This window comes from Carlito syrichta, unplaced genomic scaffold (genome assembly GCF_000164805.1).
Source record: "Carlito syrichta isolate Samal-C Ts95f unplaced genomic scaffold, Tarsius_syrichta-2.0.1 Scaffold89856, whole genome shotgun sequence".
Classification (NCBI taxonomy): Eukaryota; Metazoa; Chordata; class Mammalia; order Primates; family Tarsiidae; genus Carlito; species Carlito syrichta.
Window position 1 is genome coordinate 172,854 of NW_007033952.1, and position 13,104 is coordinate 185,957.

Consider the following 13,104-nt stretch of genomic DNA (forward strand, 5'->3'; position numbering starts at 1 on the left):
AGAGAGAGGAGGGAGGGAGGGGCAGAAATGGCAAAGCAATCCCAAACCAAAGCTCTCCCCACATCATTCTGTACAGGATTTCTTAACCTTTCAGATAACCATCCCTGGAAAGATAACTCCAGAGAACCCTACCCGATTGCTATGGTCTAAGCCTATGGATCATTCAGGCCCGTTTAAAGCATTTGAAGAAAAATGGCCGGTGCAAAGAAGGTGATTGATCAGAAAGCTCTGCAAATCATGCGGATTGGGTACGGTCCTCCGGCCTCCACTGCTAGGGTTCCATCTATGATGATAAATTAGCATTAGATGGAACCTAATGAGTTTACTAAACATTTGGGATTTGTGCTAATAAACTGGCTGGCTGTGAACTAGCAGAAGCGATGAGCAATCCCGGAGCTCTCTCTTATCTCTGTAACATGACAGTTAAACCACGCTTCCAATCTGCGATCAATTCATCATCCGACACCATTGTACATTCTTCACAAAAAGATAATTACTGCTTCCCTGGATCAGGACACTCATATTTCCTTGGAATTGCAGGTCTTGATAGCAGGCCCTGTCACCGCTTCCTTCGAGCCCCACTATACAGCTCTATTTATGATCATTATTTTCGCCTAAACAAGCCTTTTTCCTCAACTTGATAACGAAACCTGCTATGATGAGAAGGGAACAGTTAAGACATTGTTTCTCCGCAGAGTGCTTTTACGTTTAGTGGAGGCCGCTGACAAATATTTTATTCAGGGCATTAGTAAAAGTTTCCACTCGTTAGAAGATATCGCTACCGTTTCCTTCCAAAAAAAAAAAAAAAAAAATCCTGTTCCTGGCTCTGATTTGTTAAAAACAGACAGGGAGTAAGAGCAGAGCGAGTAACGTCACAGGGAATAAATCAAAACATGATTAAAAAGACCGTAGCAGCTTTAAAATCACATGCCCACGGAGTCCCTGCTTCTCATTGCCTGATGCTCCGACCCCCGCCGCACACGGATCTGCCCTGGCGACTGGTCAACTCTGTTTGACCCCCAGCACACGCAATAAATTACCATAACACACAACTCTGAAACAATGTAAATTAGTTACTGCTCACAGTCTAATAAATGGGAACAAATGTGTTTGGGGCTGGAATGGGGTTCTGGATGCTATAATTGCTAGGAATAATTATCATGGGGTCTTAGGGAACAGGAACAGCAGTCACTTGTCATGACAAATACCCCTAACCCCGCAAACATGCTTCAGACCGCGGGACTTGGAACAGTCAAATATTTTTCCTTTAACTTAAAACGTACTTAGAAACCTTGCTTTGTTCACCATCACACATGAAAGGCGCATTTTGAAAACTCTAAAGCATATCGATATGTTACAGTATTCTGGACCGAGGCAAGTTTATTTTTATTTTAGAGCTTTTTCTCAGACTGTCGCTGGCATGCTGTCCTCCCGTAGAGGCCGCAGGTCCAGGACAAGAGCTTTCCTGACCCACAGGATCTATTTTTGAGCCGCACCTCTAGATGGGGAGGCTGGCCGTTTATTAACTTGCATAACTCATTCATTTGTTCAAAGAAATGATCTTCGGGGAAAGGGCTGTTATATTTAGAATCTGCTTGTCAAATTTAATAAATGATAGCGATTGCTGGGTCCCCCCCGCCGAAAGCACTTTCCCAGGTCTTCCCACCACTCCCTGGGGCCTCTGCTAGCCAGGGACGGACGGCAGCCGGTGCCTCGGTAACTGATGGCTGCTGCCCAGTGGCTGGATCAGGCCGATGACCCCGGACGGTGGGGACCAGTAGCACGTCCAATCCAATCCCCCACTTGTTTCCTGACCCAATCTTCCTCGTGTCAGGGGACGCGCCGCTTCATTGAGAAAATGGAAGTGGACGGGGCGCTCCCTTTGGCAGTGTTTCCAATAACCAAATATCAAGGAAGAGGGACTGCCGGGGACCACCCCCTCCCGGCACACTGATCTGATTTGCAAACCTTTCCTAATGTGAAACAAATGCTGTGGGTGTGAATTCATACTGAACCATAAAAACCCTTGCATTACTCTGTCTCGTATTAAATACCACATATAACTCTCAGCAGGTTTTATGTTGTGTTTTACTGTCAGCAATGGCTAAAGCTGGCCTAACATTTTGTTTGGCAATTAGGAAAATTTGTAGTTTAATTTATTAAACCAAAAAAGCCAACAACTACCCCGAATGCTGAGTTCATCCTGTTTTTATGCCACAGTGCAGTATATTTGCCATGCCAATACTTTAATCATTCTCCTTTGATGACCTGTGCTACTTAAATATTCAAAATAGCATTATTGAGGAAATATACCCCTGATAATAAGTGAAATTGAGACATATCACTTAAACAAATCGAGTATAAAGTTTGAATGTTTTCATTTCTTTGAGTCAAACGCTTGAGAGAGAGAGAGACAGAGAAAGGAGAGAGAGAGAAAGCACCTGCAAACTTCCAAAAGCCATGAAAACCGCACAGAAGACATCAAAATACCAAAATGTGACATGCTACTGATAAACTTAGGAGTGAAGGATTTTACTACAAAAACACCAAGACATTGAAAGGAAGGGGAAACGTTGCCCAGAATTCTTTAAGAAGAAGAAAAAAATTCCAGAAAGTATTATTAGTGAGCTACGAAGTCACGAAAAGACATGGAGGAAACTTACACGCATACTGCTAAATGAAAGAAGTCAGTCTGAAAAGGCTACATAATGTATGACTCCAACTGCATGACGCTCTGGAAAGGCAAAACTATAGCGGCAGAAAAAGGATCCCGGGTTGCCAATTGTTCTAGAAGCGGGGAGGGAGGGAAGAACCCGTGGAGCACATGAGAAACCGTTCGGCGTGACACCGTGGGGGCAATTCGCGTCATGATGCGTTTGCCAAAACCCATAGGACGCCCAGCACCCTGAGTGAGCCTAATGTAAACTGCGAACTTTAGTTACTATGAATGTACCAACATTTGTTCGGTTCCACAAACGGACCACACCAGTGTGAGATGTGAACACTGAAGGAAAGTGGGGGTGGAGAGAGCAGGGGAATACAGGAAGTCTGTACTTTTTGCTCACTTTTCTGTCAACTTAAAACTGCTCTAAAAAATAAAGTCTATTGGCTGGGCCTGGTGACTCAGCCTGTCATCCTAGCACATTGGGAGGCCTAAGCCCGCGGGTTCGAGACCAACCAGGGCCACCTGGCAAGACCTCGACTCTACCATAAATCAAAAACGAGCCGGGCGTGGGAGTGCACGCCTGTAGTTCTGGTTACTTGGAAGGCCGAGGCGGAAGGATCGCCGGAGTCCGGCGGGTCGAGGCTGCGGTGGCCGGGAGCGTGCCACTGAACTCCAGTCTGGGCGACAGAGTGAGACTCCAACTCAAAAAATAAGTAGATACATAAATGCCCATTTTTTGTTTTTTAAAGTGTTGCCGGAACACCTTTAACTCAATCTCAGAGGCAGAGGAAGCCAGCTCCAAGTCAGGGGCAGTCTGTCGCCCTGCTTCAAGGTGCCTGCTCTCCAGGCCTGTCCACGTCCCCCAGTCCTTCCTCCTGGCGTGGGATGTCGTCCTACAGAGCTGCGGTTCTGAACCACAACAACTGGAAAGGACATCTGCCTCAGTCTGTCAAAGCGGCATGCATACTCCTGACAGCCACATCCCCTGGCACGGAAGTTCTTAGAAAAGTTAGGGGACACGCAGGGAGGAGTCCTCCCCTAACCAGGACTGGCAAGCGGCATCTCAGACCCTGACACCCAGAAGACCAAGGCGGCTGTGCTGGGTGCTGTTTAAAACAAAAGGAGCATCCTCCCCCACCACTGGGCTTTAATGACCCTACTCCAAGTGCTGGGATTGGGAGAGGGGGACACGACCTTCTATTCAAGCCCTCTTCCTGTCCAGAGTTGGGATGACAACCCCGGGTTCCTCCCACCTGCGTGCCTGGGGAAAGCATGCTGCCTGCCCGTGCCCATAATCAAATCCCAGTGCTGCACATATGTCACCCTCAGATGGCCCCAGACCAGGCAGAGGCCTCCAGACCTGAGTTTCAGGGCCTCCACAACATCCAGACTGGCCATCTCTGTGCAAGCTCTCCATTTCAACAAAAATGCACTGAACGGAGGAGAGGGTGCCGCTCCGCATGGACCTCCGTGGAAACGGCGACTCAGATGGCCGGCCTCCACGTTAAGGCCGGTCTTTCTCCCTTTGCAAATGTGTCATGGTAAGGGCCAGGGCTTTCGGGGGGCCTTAAACACTGCCGAAGTTTTGTTTTGCTGTATTGCTTTAACACGGCACCCCGCCCCCACCTGCTTTCTGCTGAGAGGAAGGGGAGAAAATATAGGCACGAGGGAGGAGGCAGGAGGGAGGAGGGGGAGGGTGGAATGAGGGGAGGGGTGAGGGCAGAGGCAGCGGCTGGAGCTGCCTGTCTGGGCAACTGCAAGGCCTCCTCCCCAGATGTGCGAGCAGCTCCGTCTTCCAGCAGAGACACGCTGGAGCCGACTCCTTCCGTTCGCGGGGCCTGGGCTCCATGTCCTGCAACTCCACCACCCCGAGCCCCTGGCCTTCCGCACGCACATGTTAAACTCATTTCCTCGTGAATTACTGGGAGAGGCACTGCCGCTGCCCCCGCCGCGGTTTTCAGAGGATGCGCTCCATCCACTGGGGCACCCCAGCCCTGCGTGAATCTGGAGTGTTTTCCAACCCAGCAACTGCCAGGGAGGGAATGACAGAGGGGCCGTTTGCATGGGTTTTGTTTTTAAAGGGAAAGGGAAATGAGTGATTCAAAAACAAGTAAAATAAGAGTTTCCCTGGGAACCCCCCACCCACCCCCCATGATCAACATGGCATTGTTGGCAAATTTATAACATTCGGTCTTTTGACAGATACGACTGACCTTTTTTCTGAACAAATTGTTTTGAAAATGGTTTTCTCGAGCTTCTACAATTTAACGAAAGCTCCTTACCCCAAAGTCTAGGAAGCTTATAAAATACAACAACAACAACAAAAAACCTTAACCCGTAAAAGGCCTCTGCTTATTTTTCTAAACGACAGCCATATTTTTATTTTAAAGCATGAATAACACCAGTAAAATGTCTTCTTATATAGAGTCTTGACCACAAACATTTTGGGGAGATCTGCTATTAAGATAAACAAACAAGAGGAGCTTGTGTTCTGGCCAGCTGACGAGTAAATGGTTTTCATTTTCTCAGAGTGTAGGCTCCAGAAGCTTTGCCAACTGCAGGTTAAGCTCCTTGAGTTTTTACTTCCTGTACCCCCACTTGTCAATCACTTCCTGTCTGCAGCGACAATTTCCATCATTAGAGCTTAGAATTTTTATCTCCTCCAACGTGCCTCCCTGTGCCACCGTTAGTTTGAATTCTGATAAATTATGCACCATCTTTAAAAAGTAACCGAAAATTACAGCACCCCTGCGAGCCACCCACATCTAGCAGAGATCGCCGGCCTCCTGGTCTGTGTCCTAAAGGCTTTGACAAGGCCAGCTTATCCTGCTTTCTTCGGCGTCACAAGAAGGCCTCTGGCCAGGCCCAATTACCTTCTGGTGCACGGAGTAATTATTCGCTTCCTGTAAGCACGCGTAACAGAACCCCCAGTTTGGACGGCTTTCCATAAAGTAATCCAATTCATCCATGCCATCCTAACACAATTACAGGCACTGCAATATCTTCTATCCTCACCTGATAAGGCTGCCGCAGAGGCGCAGGATGGTTTGCGTCAACATGCCTCCTGGAGTATAGCTTCTGACAGCCCTGTTTCCAGCCCCCTCCCCTCCACCCCTGCATTTTCATACCCGGCTTCATGCTGCTGCAGGTCCCGTGCAGGCAGCCCTGAAGGTTTCACCCTTGCACAGACAGACAGGAATCTGAGTTGGTTAAGAGTGTAACGGAAGTCATTTGTGGGCGTGTGGCTTGTTTTCAAAGCCAGCCCTCGACTGGCCTGGCGGTAGAGTCCTTACCCAGGCCAGGCCGCCATAAATCTCCCAGGCTTCCTCGGGCCCAGACCCGAGATGCAGACCCTGGGCCTGGCGGTGGCCCTGACCCACCACGGCGGGCAACTGCACTCACTGTGGCACACGGTGGCGGTTCACGCATGGATGTGGCAGGTGTGATGCACTCGGACCTCGGGGGTGGGTTATGGGCAGAGCAAACACACACAGTGGGCCCTGTTCCTGGTGTCTCCCCATCTAAATGGAAGCATGTCACTGTGCTTACTAATGCAGCTCTTCCTTTTCTGTTTATCTTCAAAAGTCTGGGGGGGGCGTGTTGAAGGATGGGTGACTGCGGTGAACTTTCTGCCTCTCCCCACTGGCGTTGCCAGGGAATAAAACAGCCATTCACACCTGAGCCCGGCAAAGCCAAACGGAGCTGGTGCCAGCCTGAATCAGATTCTTTGTAGCCACGTCCATTCATCCAAAGGGTGCTTTGATCTTGCCAAATTTCTAGCCCATATTCTCGCCTCGCTACAGTCCCAACGTATTAAAACAGACCTCGAACCAAAGAGCGTCTCAAACGCAGAGCCACCGCCACGAGAACAACTCTGGGATCCTGAGGCCTGTTTAATGGTAATTATATTCACATCTTTAAGAAAACTGAGAAGGAAAAATTAACACCGAACTATACTGTTTTCATTGCATTAGGCAGATGCAATGACAAGTTGTCATTTAAGAAGTTAATAAACAGTCTCCGTTTTGCAGGTTATCCAAATGCTACTGCATAGAAAACCTTGGATCCCTAAATGATGTGTAATTAAAATTATTCTTAAAATCCTCCTTGACAGGCCGGGGCTTAGCCAAAATGTAAATGACATTAAAGAAGACAATGAATTTAATTTTATTTAATGTCCCTTTTTGCAGATCCTCATTTACATAGCATTTTTAACAAAAGCGTTGACCTTATAAATGCTGGCATTTGTACAGCTTCAGCGGAGTTGGATTTAATCACGCTCGTGCAAAGCCATGAGGGAGGAAGCTTTAAGTTCTCTGCTTGGAGATGGAGTAGGAATAAAAACATTGGGACTGGTCAAATGTTTATCCTCCCCGCTTCTGAAAACAACCTGACAAGAAGATGTAAAGGGCTAGGGAATAACCCGGTGCTGTTTGTAAGGCTTGGTAATAATCATACATAATCGTTTGGAAATATAGCTAATAAAAAATATAATGAGTGTTCAGCAAAATCGGCATTAGGCCCAAATTACATGATATTAATACTTGAACAGGTGCAGAAAGGCGCTTTAAATGAGGTAAATGAATAAAATGTCCCAAAGCACAACTGTGTGTGCTGACAAAAAGTCAATCCCATGAATAATTCAGTGAGTAGGACTGCCAGCAAAGGTCGGCTCTCTTTGACCTTTGTGACAGGAAGTGAAAGGAAACACTGTTGACAAAAAAAAAAAGAGAGAGAGAGAGAGAGAAAGAAGAGAGAGAGAAGAAAGAAAATCTCCAATCAGTCTTGGGCTACCGTTGTGCAATCACTTTAAAGGTGTAAACTTAAAACGCACAAATGAATCAAAGCAAGGTTGTGAAGGGTGTGGGTGGTGGGGGGAATGCAGAGTTAAAATGGTTGGTAGTTAGGTCATCAGACTAAAGACAATGTGAAATCACAGACAATGGAAGGTTAAGCAAATAATATTTCTCTACATCCCAACGTCAATTATGGATAAAAATGTGAGGTCAGCTGAAAAGTATTTTCAGAGCCCACAAGGTTGAAATTTTGTAACAGCTGTTAAATATGACAAAACTTCACCTCCCCCTTCCCAAAACTAAAGCAATTCCAAACTCTGTTATGAAAGAAAATGGGATAAACAGATGTCTGGCTTCCAGACAGGAAAGTAGGACAGACTTGGAATGATAAGTCTCTCAAACTCTACAGACTCATGCCAGATTGATCGGGGAGGGGGCACTGCCTGCCGCAGAGATGCCAGCGAGCAGGACGCCGGAGACGGTGCCATCTGGAACCGCCCCCCGAGCCTGCTCTGGGCGCCGCGTGGAGCCCACCGCGTGTGCCCGGCCTGCTCGGGCAGCCACAGCCCCTGCTCCCCCGCGGTCCACGGTCGGCCTGCTCACTTCGCCAGTTGGACCCGCACCTTCGGTCCATCCAGGCCGAGCGAGAAGGGGAACGAGAGGAGGATGCACCTTCCGGGGTATTTCCAGAACTCCCAAGGAAACAGACCGGGATGGCACGAGCGAGTGATGTGAGCCAACGTGTGGTTTTGGTTTAGCAGCTACACCGACATCCTGTAATCATTTGCAGCCCTTGGAATGTACGGGTGAAACAGGAGAGATTTATCTGTTCATAGCTGGGATATGTGGACAATGGGTGTTCCTAATGGAGACCATCTGCTTTTGTGTTTTCCCAGAAAACATTATTCCAGAGGAAAATGATACTCCCATCCTTTTCAGCAGTCCCATACAAAAGCATGCATATATGTGCGTATGCACGCACACATATATACATACATGTGGGAGGGGTGTGTGTGTGTGTGTGTGTGTGTGTGTGTGTGTGTGTGTGTGTGTGTACGCACTGCCTTTTCCTTTACTTGGATTCGGCTCTCTGCAGGTTGCTACGGTTTACCATAAATACTTTTTCCTATAGTATCTCTTTATCGACTGTGCTTCTTACTTTACAATGTTATGTTTCTCCTTTACTCCATAAGTTGTTATGTTATTTTAAATACACTGCAGTATCGTTACATCCACGGAGCTATAAAGATATTGTTTCCCTGGCAATGTTTTATGAGGAAGAAAACAGTTAACACAAGTGAAACCTTCGTAATAAATTAGAAGGGTTTTGTAATGTGAAACATCTTCGCTTTTCCCTTCTTTTTTACTCCGAAGGATCTTCCGTGCCGTTCATAAGTATTTAATGCTTCTGAAAGATAACTAAACTAAATTGTGTAATTAATTGATTGAAGGCGTCAGAGTCTATAGAATGTGATTACCCTGCCGGAGCAAGGAGCTTACCCCTCTGCTCTCGTAACACAGAGAAGCAGTCTCAACGTGCCGGAAGAGCCTCTGTGTGGGTTAGAACAAATGTGGGCCCATTGATCTCAATTCAGGTTGGAATTATTGGTTTATATCCTCAGGACAAATATGCCTTATCTGGTCAGAACCTGCTAAATGTATCCAAAGGCCACAAGCAGCCGGCGAAGCATGTTGTATATAATTCTTTTTTAAGCCAACTAACCAAGTGACGACACTGCTGATGGGGACCTGTGAACTGACTCACCAATCTGATGGGACATTTTATTCTGCAATACTCAAGAGAAAACACGGGCTAAAAATTTAACACAAGCAACTAATTTTCAAAGGCAACACACACCCCACAGAAATGAGTATCATTATGAAACTGAAACACATCTCGACTGCAAAAACCTTCTAAAGAGGTTCTCTTCCTATAGGTATTTTTCTCTCCCTGATTAACATAACTTGCCCTAGTGAACACCAACTTCTTCATTTTTTTCACCTAGAAATAATGCCTTGAGCTGGAGATAGTGCCAATACTGCAATAATTTCACAGGGATTTACAGCAAGCAACAAAATGCTAATAGTGTTTTACCATTGTAAGTGACAGCTCTCTTAAGAATGCTAAAAATATACATCGTATGTCATTTCATAAAACTAGCCTTACCTTAAAGTCTCTAACATGGAAGGTGATTAAAATTTCTATAAAATTGTCATATCTTTGAATTTAGAAGCAGAGCAGATTTTTCATCAATAATTAAGACCTCCAAAGCATTTATGCCAGGCGTAAATGGAGCTTCAATCCTCCTTATTCAAATAAACATGGTAAACCCATTAACCAAATGTTTTTACATTTTTCCCCTCCTCTTATGCTTCTGGAATATAAAATGATCACACACTTCTCTTAGGTTATAGAACTATGAGTAACCTTAGCACATATTTTAATTAACCAAATAGAAGAGTGCATTCACTCAGACAAGAAGTATAATTCTGCCTATCTGGAGGATATCACCTAGTTCCCATCCTGTGATAAAAGCTGAATATTAAAAGTTATTCAGTATCAGTAGTCAATAAAGGACTGAATGCTGCACAAATCCAAAGTGATTGCGAGGGGAAAACACAGCATCCAAAACGTAAGCCAAATCAACATGGAAACTTCACTACTGTGCCCTGTTAAAAATCTCATGATTTAAAAACAAGTCCTCTTTAAAAATGCATAAATATCACTCAAAAGATGAAACACTTTCCCGATCCTTCATGAAAAGCAAACACGCACCGCCTTTTCAAGCATCTTATGCTCAGACGAGATTCCAAGAGCTCAAACACTTCTAGCCAATCCAAAAAAATAAAATAAATTCAGTTACAAGACAACAATCCAAGGCCGTAAGATTTCCATAGCCACACTGAAGACGAACATAATTATATTGATTTTTGTAGTTCGAGTTCTATAAAGTGTTGAACTTGTTCTCAACTGCCTGAGTGACGGCCACAACTGGTCAGCCCTATTTGATTACTAATAAGAGAGCTGTCCCTTCTGTCAGATACCGAACATTCTCCACTAAGCAAACAGCTATTCCAGCTAGTTAAACATTAGCATTGCTCTCCACTGGTGGCGCATATTTCTTTAGGCTTAACTCATGGAGTTTTCCGGGTTTAATTTTTCAGACACTGGACAGCAAAGTTCATGATCAAAAGATAACTTTGTAATGAAAGCTGCTGAAATTTAACCCCTCTTCAAAACCATCCAAGCCTCTGCTTCACAAAACCGGTGTCATATGTGCACGCCTAATATTTATTCGATTTGGGTACCAGTTTCAAAATCTGCAGTCAATCACACACTGGGCCTTTCGCTGCTACCCATTGTTGGGAAGAAAGAAATCCTCCTCTCCTGCACATCACTGGAAGCCAGCGATTTGGGTGAGTGTGGGGCGAGGAGGGTGGTGGTGTTTTTGTTGCTTCAACTAAAGCAATGCCAAATGCACATTAGCACCATTAGGGCTAATGATTGGTATCTTAAAAGGATGCAACGCTGCCCAAGGAATATGATAAGTCGCAAGACAAAGAGCAGCAAATGTAAAGAATGCATACGGCTAATCTAGTTATGAAAATTAATGTTGGAACATGTAACCAGCATGTGTAATTAGTTTCAATTATAACAACTTTGGTTTGTTAGTTACATATTTGCTACTTGACATAAAACGACAGCCACAATTGGAAAAAAATTAGGAGACATTTTGCAACTAATTGAGAGCAGATTAAATTCATTCTAACACTGGGCAACAATTACAACAGTAACACCACCCAAGTCTCAACTTCAACCATCATCTGAGATAAAAAAAAAATAATGCAAAAATGAAATACTTGTTAACAAATTAGCAAAAAGCATTTTATGACATATCTCTGGGTTTAAAGCCAGAAACTCTCTAGGCATAAAGTGCTCCTCGCAGTGAGAGCAGTGGCAGATGAAACTGCTTCCCTTGACAACTCGCAAGCAATTACTGAATCCCCACAGAGGCAGCCACCAGGTTTCCAAGTCAACCCACCTGTGCACGATCACACACGCGGACAACAAATGGTACAAGGCACACGACGAGCTCCACGCCAGCCCCGAAAGCGCGGAGCAACTGGGAACCAAGCAAGGCAGACGGTTTTGTCCTTGCTGCGGTTTGGTTTGGAAAAATAAAAGACGGCATCCTTACCTGTCAATGATTACAGGGTCTGAGGGAGTTTCGTTTCTATTGCCACAACTTTTCTTGTCACAGCACCGGCTGTGGAGGAATGGTAAACAGCAGTTTCAATATGCATTTCATCCTTTTAGGCCTGACTCTGGGTTTTTTTATTTTTCGTTTTTATTTTTTGAAGCCTGACAATGAAGCGGGAGTCAAGAAAGCAGTTATCCCACCAAGGCCATTTGGCAAATGTCAACCCAGGGTGCTCACACGCTCATCCAGCTAAACTTAGGACGTAACTTTCGGCCGGAAGGAGCAAAGTTGAACATATCTGTTAATACGAGGAGGGTAACCAGAGTGCTATATAAATTATGATGCTGGAATATGGAAAACATGTTGTCGGTGTTTGTCTTTGCAATGAACTGAGGAGAAGGGAAGGCAGGAGGCTTGGGAATAACTTTTCACAGCTTCGGCTTTTGTTTACCTCTAATTGTCAAGCTGTTATTTCTGGAAAAGATGCAAGATGCCACCTTCAACCAATATTTCTTTGGGGCACTTATTAATTATAGCCACAAAAGCATGCGTCAATCTATCACAAACTTCTATTGTTCCTTCAAGCCCACCTCAACTCTGTTATTGAAACTTTAATTAAAGCAGAAATGAAACAAAAATGTTATGCTTCTTGCATTTTAAAAAAGCATACTTGTATAATGGTTACATGTCTAAATTAGCTAAATTAACACCATATGGTAGGCAAAGTATATAAAGCCTTTTAAAGCTGACAGCTAAAGTGATTAAAGAAAGTCTACAGTCTTCCACTTAGAGCTTAAATCACATCTGTGCGCTTTCTATGTTAATTGCAGTACATGCAGAAGTGGATAATAAAGAAATTCCACTTTATTGGTTGTAATTTATATTTATTACCTGATATGAGAAAAAGTCAGCTTTTGTATATTAGTGCTGTAACAATATGTCTGCTCAGAAGTGGCATTTAGGCAATAGGCATCATAGCCAAGCCGAGCATGCCCCTCAGAGTATGCGGCCTGCTACTGTAGCCTGGAACCCGCACGGCATTTCCTTATCATTCCCTGCAACTATATTTCACATGCCACACATACGAAGTCAATGATGCATTTTTATTTGCCATGTAGGGGTGAAACTCTCGTGGTAGTTAGGGAAAAAACAGGTGGGAAATTGCTCTTCTGACAGAGATCTCAAGGAACGTGCACGCTACCGAACAACAATATGAACGATGCATCGCTGCTCTAGGGAAGAGGTTAACTGACAGAATCGCAATCCAATTCTCACATACACGAGCTCCATCATAAGTACCAACGAGTTTCCTTTGTGTCAGTAGCAGGCCGTGGCACACCGGGATGGCAGCGCCCGAGAGGGAAGCAGTAAAACGACTCCGCGTGGTCTCGGAGCCTCCGGCACCGAGGACGGACGCCGGGCCCAGGCCCGTGTGCGTCTG

At 45.1% G+C, this 13,104-nt stretch overlaps 1 protein-coding gene across 1 annotated transcript in view; it reads right to left on the bottom strand.

Annotated features, from left to right (window-relative positions):
• LOC103260862 (transcription factor COE3) overlaps positions 1–11,732 on the bottom strand; it is a 119,095-nt gene extending 107,363 nt beyond the window's left edge. Inside the window, exon 1 of the mRNA XM_021712476.1 lies at positions 11,661–11,732. The gene's annotated coding sequence lies outside the window, so the exon portion shown is untranslated. The remainder of the gene's footprint in view (positions 1–11,660) is intronic.
• Between the last annotated feature and the right edge of the window lie 1,372 nt (positions 11,733–13,104).